This window comes from Microtus ochrogaster, unplaced genomic scaffold (assembly GCF_000317375.1).
Source record: "Microtus ochrogaster isolate Prairie Vole_2 unplaced genomic scaffold, MicOch1.0 UNK9, whole genome shotgun sequence".
Classification (NCBI taxonomy): Eukaryota; Metazoa; Chordata; class Mammalia; order Rodentia; family Cricetidae; genus Microtus; species Microtus ochrogaster.
Window position 1 is genome coordinate 2,003,847 of NW_004949107.1, and position 8,479 is coordinate 2,012,325.

An 8,479-nucleotide genomic window follows, 5' to 3' on the forward strand; every position below is an offset into this window, starting at 1 on the left:
CGTGTAATTATTTCGGGTAGAGCTAGCCATGTGGGCGGCCGGGTGCCGGGACGCAGCCCGCCGCTCCTATTTCTACACCACAGGAGTAGCAGCTGTCTATCAAGTAAAATTTAATATAATCTATGAACTGATTTTTAAAGTAATGGAATATTTACTAAATTTATAAGATGAATAGAGGCAGAGCAATGCATATATATTGCATTATTTAAGGAGTGCTAATAATTCTATAATCATTTTGAAGTACTTAAAATACATTTTTAGATGTAAGATAAGGTGACAATGAAATTATAGCAGGGAATTTATCTAGACTCATAGGAAAATATTAAAGTACCAATACTAAACTTTCATTTATCTGTCATCCCTTGTATAGAAGAAAAGAATGATAAACGATTTCAATGTACAAATAAGGATTTAGGGCGCAGTGAAGTTGAAGTTTCTTATGTAATGTGACATGACTGTCAATGCAGAAGCAGAGGACAAAGGATGATTTTCTCCCCAAAAGCTGGAGATGGCACCCAGCTGTTGAGTTCCAGTCTTAAGAATCTGCAGCAATGACAGTGGCATCCTAGTGGAAGTGTAAGACCAACCTTCAGAGTGAATGTTGGCATCGTATCGGAGTAATTTTTCAGTCGTGTCATTTTTACTAATGTTTTTAAATTAGTTAGTGAACTGTTCACATAGCCTGGCATCTTGTGTGCCACATTAGTTTTTTTACTTACTGTGGTGAATTAGATATGTGAACATTTTATTATTCAGTTTTGATGTGGGATTTCTTTCTGTATGATGTGATTACCATTAATGAATAAAGAAAACTTCCTTGGCCTCTTGATAGCGCAAAACAGAGCTAGGAGAGAAAAATTAAACTGAATGCTGGGAAGAAGAAGAGTGGAGTCAGAGAGGAGCCATGGAGCTATTGCAGGAGACAGATGTGCTGAAACTTTGTTGGTAGGCCACGACCTCGTGGTGATGCACAGATTAATGAAGATGGGTTAAAATAAGATGTAAGAGTTAGCCAATTAGAAGCTAGAGCTAATGGGCCAAGCAGTGATTTAAATAATATAGTTTTTGTGTGATTATTTGGGGGCTCAGTGGCTGGGAACTAACTAGCATCCTCCTTCTACTCAGTGTGTCAAGCTGAAGTTATGCATTGGTTAATATTTATCAAGAAGTGAAAAGCAGCATTTTTCTTCCCCACTTTCCAGGCACACATCCCATGCACTTCATTGTAAAGCTCAAGTACATCTCAGGAAAACATTTAGTGACATCTGAAGAACCTATAAAAGGAGGAAACTATGGATGAAGGAGATATAGAAAAGTCAGTAGCTATGAGTCTGTCTAATGAGTAGGTCATCTCATTTAAATTTTAGGGTAATTAGGAGTTATGAGAGTGAAAACAGAGTTTTAGAAAATCGTATGTTGTGTTCACAGCTCCCTTGCCTACCATGAGGGTCTCCTAGCTATGGCTGTCAGTTCTTGGAGGAAGTGCTACAGAAACTCCAGACTGCTGATCCCAGAGCATTGCCTTGCAATGAATGAGCTAAATAAGGAATAGATTACGTCAATAAGTTGGGAATTGTCAGAACAGAAAAATAGTTTACAGTGATTGGAGTACTCAGAACCATGTACAAAGGTGCAAAATATCCAGAGTGGGGAGTTCCTGATAATGCCTTAACCAGTCTCTGTGGGGACACTGCTGATGTGCACCAGATTCTAGTCAGAAATAGCATCTTAGGACTGAAGAAAAATATTGCAAAGTAAAACAGATACCAGGGATCTTCAAAAGAGCAAATAGCTGGCTGAAAGTGCATCCTATATGGCCTTTAGAACATAAGCAATAGCCCAAGAGCTAGTGCATACATCAGACTGGAACCATATAAAGGGATGATCTGTTGGGACTGAGGATCAGGAGTAACAAGCCTGAGTCTAGCTAGTCCAGAATTTCTGAAAAATGACAAACAGCACTAAATTTATGATGGTTTGATGGAGGTATTTCAACTTGGTACTGCCATAAAGGATACTCATATAGCCATTTCATTTTCACTTTCAGGAAAGTGGCCACAATATTCACTAAATTACAAAAGAGAAATAAGAACTCATTATAAAATTATGCTAGATCATATATACCAGTTGCTGACTTGTGTCCCCTTCTGGGCTCATGGTACTAAGCTATGCCATGGTGCTCAAACTTCCTATTTCTACCTGTCAAGTGTAGGGGTTGTAAATTATTCTACATCTGACTGAGAAATTCACTGCTAACTTTAATATTTTCAAGATATGATGTTCTACAAAGATGTAATTTCACTTTCCATCTACCACATTAAATCTCAGAATTTAAGGGAGTTACATTCTGTTGAAAAACTCTTGCCTGACTATGCCCTAGGCACCAGGTGAGACCCTAATATTTTCATATAAAATATTTAGAAAGGTCAGCTGAACTCAGATACTGTTAAGCATGTTTACTTTAAATTGGCATACCTAAATCACCAATTTTGGGTGCTGACAAGACTCTCTAAGCTACCCTCTGTCCCGTGTGTCCTTCTCCCATGAGAGAGCTTTAGAAACCAAAATATCATTAAAATTCATTCAGAAACCTTTTCACCTTTATAAATTTATTTTATTAGAATGTTTTAACATATACAAAGAACAAGAATTCAGAGACTTCCCTAGTTACTAGAGAAAAAGATGTATTGTACCTGTACAGCATTTAGATCTCCTAGGTACTTATCACAATCCAGTCTTTGATTAAGCAAGAACCAAGAACATCCCTGGGTTGTTATTTTCTGACTAATCACAACTATATGAGGATAAAACAAGTATAAACATAAATACATTAAATAGAAGATAATACTGATTTCATAAAAAAGTAAAACCAGATGTGAAAACGCAGATTAACTTCAGCAAAGTGATAGTAGCTCACTTCAATATTCCACTCTCAAGAGTTACAAGTCATAAGGAAAAAAACAATAAGAGATGCACTGGAGTTAAGAGAGATTATAAAACCTATAATTCATCTATAGAAAATTCCATCGAACACTAAAGAATGTATATTCCTTTTCAGCTGCCCATGGAAAATTATCCAAAATTTACTACATATTAAGATACAAAGCAAGTTTCAGCAAATATAGAAAAAACTGAAACAATAAATCTTAACATAATAAAGGTTGTATACATTGTACCTACGGCTAAGGTCATTCTGAGTAGAAAAAGGTATTCATACCATTTCCACTAAGATCAGGGACAATAAAAGGGTGATGATTTTCCACTCGTATTTAATATAGTATTTAAAGTTATTGCTAAAGTAACAGGACAAGGAACATAAGCAAGAAAAATTCAAAATGGAAAAGAAAAAAATTAAAGTTATTTTTAGATGATATGATTTTATACAATATAGACTCAAATTCTCCACCAAAATCTGAGTTTATTAATAGTTTAGGAAAAGTGTCTCATTGTAAAATTAATACCCAATAGTGAAGCAGTTTCTAACGTACCAATGAAAAACATATTACAAAAGCAATAAAAGAAACAATTCTGTTTTCTCAGTCACAATAAAAACATTTAAAATACTACAGAAGAAACTGTAGCGAGAAAATGAAAGACTTCCAATGGAAACTATTTGGGGAACTAAGGAAAGAATTTGAGGAAAACACTAGACAGTGGAAAAACTGCTATGATCATGAATGGAAAAAAATAACTACCAAATGATCATCTTTTTTTCTTTTTTTAAATTAAAATTTAAAATCATCTTTTTTATTTTATTTTATTTTTTAAATTTATTTATTTATTAAGGATTTCTGCCTCCTCCCCGCCACAGCCTCCCATTTCCTTCCCCCTCCCCTGATCAAGACCCTCTCCCTCATCAGCTTGAAGAGCAATCAGGGTTCCCTGACCTGTGGGAAGTCCAAGGACCGCCCACCTCCATCCAGGTTTAGTAAGTTGAGCATCCAAACTGCCTAGGCTCCCCCAAAGCCAGTACGTGCAGTAGGATCAAAAACCCATTGCCATTGTTCTTGAGTTCTCAGTAGTTTTCATTGTCTGCTATGTTCAGCAAGTCCGGTTTTATCCCATGCTTTTGCAGAATCATCTTTTTATACATACTAATTCCAATTCCCTCTTCCTCTATCCTTCTGCTCCCCACATATCCTTCCCACCCTACCCCCATCCATTCCTAAGAAAGGGTAAGGCCTCCCATGGGGAGTCAATAAATTCTGTCACATCACTTGAGGCAGTACCAAGGCCTTGCCCCTGTATCTAGGCTGAGCAAGGTATCCTTCCATAAGGAATGAGCTCCAAAGAGCCAATTCATGCAAAGGGATAGATCCTGGTTCCACTGCTAGTGGCCCCACAAACTGTCTATACCATGCAAATGTCACACACATTCAGAAGGCCTATATTGGTCCTTTGACGGTTCCCCAGTTGTTTGTCTAGAGTCAGTGAGTTCCCACTAGCTCAGGTCAATTTTTCTACAGGTTTCCCCATCATGGTCTTGGCCCCTTTGCTCATAATATCACTCTTCCCTTTTTATGTCTGGATTCTAAGAGTTTAGCCTAGTACTTAGCTATGGATCTCTGCTTCTGCCTCCATCAGTTACTAGATGAAGGTTCAATGATGACGATTAAGGTAGTCATCAATCTGATTATAGGGAAATGACATTTTAGGTACCCTCTCTACTAATGCCTAGATTCTTAACTGGGGTCATTCTTGTGGATTCCTGGCAATTTCCCTAGTGCCTAGTTTCTCACTAATTCTGTAATGGCTCCCTTATTCAAGGTATCTCTTTCCTTGCTCTTTCTCTTGTCCTTCACCCAACTTGAACTTCTCTATCTCTCATGTTCTTTCTGCTCTCCTTTTCTGTTCCCCACTCCCCTACCACCCTCCTTTCTCCTCCCAAGTTGCCACTTTAAGGAAAAGAGATCTTATCTACTGCCCCTTTGCAGGATCCATGTGTGTCTAATTTAGGATTCTCTTTGTTTCCTGTCTTCTCTGGGGTTGTGGACTCTATGTGAACTATATGGACTGTCTATATTTGCTTTATATAATAATAATCACTATGGGTGAGTACATACCATGTTTGGGTTTCTGTATCTGATTAACCTTACTCAGGATTTTTTTTTCTAGTTCCATCCATTTGCATTCAAATTTTAAGATCTCAGTGTTTGTTTGTTTCTTAATACTAAGTAGTACTCCATTGTATGAGTAAACCACATTTTTCTGTATACATTATTCAATTGAGGTGCATCTAGGTTGTTTCCAGGTTCTAACTATTACAAATAATGTTGTTATGAATATATTCAAGTAATGGACTTTGTGGGAAACTGACATACACAAAGTGGCTGTACAAGTTTGCACTCTGACCTGATGGAGGAAGGTCATTGGTTAAGTAATAAAGAAACTGCTTGGCCTCATAGGTTAAAACATAGGTGGGAGGAGTAAACAGAACAGAATGCTGGGAGGAAGAGGAAGTGTGCTCAGACTCGACAGCTCTCCTCTCAGGGGCAGATGCCTCAGAGAGACTCCATGCTCCTCTCTCCCGTGCAGACACTTGCGATGAAGCTCTGACCCAGGATGGACATAGGCTAGAATCTCCCTGGTAAGCCACCTCGTGGGCTACAGCAGATTATTAGAAATGGGCTAGTCAAGGTGTGAGAGTTAGCCTAGAAGAGGCTAGATAGAAATGGGCCAAGCAGTGTTTAAAAGAATACAGTGTCCATGTAATTATTTCGGGGTATAAGCTAACCAGGCGTCCGGGGTGCTGGGGACACAGCCCCACAGCTCCTATTACAACACTAACCAGCAGTGAAGGAGTGTTCCCCTTACGCCACATCTTCTTTACTATTAGCTGTCATTGGTGTTTTGATGATAGCCATTCTGACTGGTGTAAGATGGTATCTCAGAGACATTTTGATTTGCATTTCTCTGTTGACTGAGGATGTTGAGAAGTTCTTTAAATGCCTTTTAGCCATTTGAGGTTCCTCTGTTGAGAATTCTCTGTTTAAGTCTGTACCCCATTTTTAAAATTAGATTATTTGATATTTTGATTTATAGTTTCCTGAGTTCTTTGTATATTTAGGAGCTGAGCCCTCTGTCCACTGTGGGGTTGATGAAGATTTTTCCCCATTCTGCAAGCTGCTTTTTTGTCTTGTTGTCCATGTCCTTTGCTTTACAGATGCCGTTTCAGTTTCAGGAGGTCCTGTTTATTAATTGTCAATCTCAGTTTCTGTGCTACTAGTGTTATATTCTGGAAGTGGTCTCCTGTGCCAATGCATTCAAGGCTACTTCCCACTTTCTCTTCTATGAGGCTCAGTGTGGTTGGAGTTCTGTTGAGGTCTTTGATCCATTTGGACTTGAGTTTTGTGCATGGTGATAGATATGGATCTATTAGCGCTCGTCTACATATCAACATCCAGGTATGCTAGCACTGTTTGTTAAAAATGCTTTCTTTTTTTCCTTGTATAATTTTAGTTTCTTTTTCAAATTCAGGTGTTTATAAACATGTGGATTAATATAAGGGTCTTCGATTAAATTTTATTGGTCTACTCAACCTTCACAATAAACACAAACAGCATCAAATATCATAGGGTAACACTAATGAAACTAGTGAAAGACCTGTATTACAAAAACTTTAAGTCTTTAAAGAAAGAAATTGAAGAAGATGTGGGAAAATGGAAAGATCTCCCATGCTCTTTGAAAGGTAGCATCAACAGGTAAAAAATAGCAATGTTTCCAAAAGAAATATACAGATTCAATGAAATTCCCTTCAAAATCCCAGCACAATTTTTCACAGACCTGAAAAGAACAATAATCAACTTTGTTTGGGGGAAAAAAACAAAACGGAATAGGAAAAACGATTCTGTAAAACAATGGAACTTCTGGAGGCATTATAATTTCTGACTTCAAGCTCTCCTATAGAACTATAGTAATGAGCCGGGCGGTGGTGGCGCATGCCTTTAATCCCAGCACTCGGGAGGCAGAGGCAGAGGCAGGCGGATTTCTGTGAGTTCGAGGCCAGCCTGGTCTAGAAGAGCTAGTGCCAGGACAGGCTCCAAAGCTACAGAGAAACCTTCTCTCAAAAAAAAAAAAAAAAAACTATAGTGATGAAAAGAGCTTGTTATTGGCACAAAACAAATGTTCATCTTACCTAAGCAATGAAGAGATTCAATTCAATGCCACCCAACGTTTCAGGGATATTCTCAGAAACAAAGAAAACAATCTCAAAGTTCATATGGACCATCCTTCCAAAAATAAACATGGAAAGACAAGGCAATCTTAAACTAGTATAATACTACAGGAAGAAGGACCTTATTATTTAAAATACCTTATTTTAAATTCTAATTCAGAGTCAGAATTATAATAAATAAAACATGGAACTTGCCCAGAAAGAAACACAAAGACCAATGGAGGAGAACAGATATAAGTCGAACTATGTACCACTCTCTGATTTTAGGCCAAAATGCGAAAAGTGCATAATGGATAAAAGGCAATGCTTTCAGCAAATGGATTTAGGAGAATAAATTTCAACATGAAGGAAATAAAACTAAGCCTTGTTTCTCACACAGCACAAAATTGAAGTTTAAATGTACAATGGATATAATCATAGGATATAATACTCTGAAACTGTTCTAGGTTAAAGTAGTGAGTACACTTGAATTTAGGAGAATAGGTATGGCCTTTCTATATACAACTTCCATAGAACATCAGTTTTCAAATGGGATATCAAAATCACCTGTGCAATATAGGATATGGTCAAGTGAGTAAATAGGCAGTCCACTGAATGGAAGATCATATGTCCAGCTATATTTTTAGTAAATAAACACTATCTAAATATTCAAAGAATTCAAAAACTAAACGTGGAGAAAAACAATTCAATTTAAAAATAATAGTCTATAGAACTGAACAGAAAATTTTCGGGAGTAAGAAATACAAATGGTTGGTCAAAACAGTTTTCACCATTCTTAGCTTTGAGAAATGCAGACTAAAACCACTTTATGATGTCATTTCACTTCAAAAAGACAGACAAAGACCAACATAAAGAATCTGAATAAAAACACATGTTGGAGTTAATGCAGGAAATGGCAAACCCTATATAATGTTAGAGGAAGTGTGTACTGCTGCAACCACTTTTGAAAGTGGTATGGCAGTTTCACAAAGAATAAAAAAGGAAAAGAAAAAATAGAGATATCTAACATATGACTCAGTTATACTACTGCTGAGCATAAGATCAAAAAACTTATATTCTACTATAGATAAACGTTAATAGCTATGCTCCTCACCACTGTATCCGCTATTACTAGGAAACGATGTCAACCTTGATGAACAGCAGCTGACAAAAGATATGAAAAGTTTTTATAAGTATAATGGAATAATACTCAGCTATAAAAAATAATGGAGTAAGCCGGGCGATGGTGGCGCACGCCTTTAATCCCAGCACTCGGGAGGCAGAGGCAGGCGGATCTCTGTGAGTTCGAGACCAGCCTGGTCTACA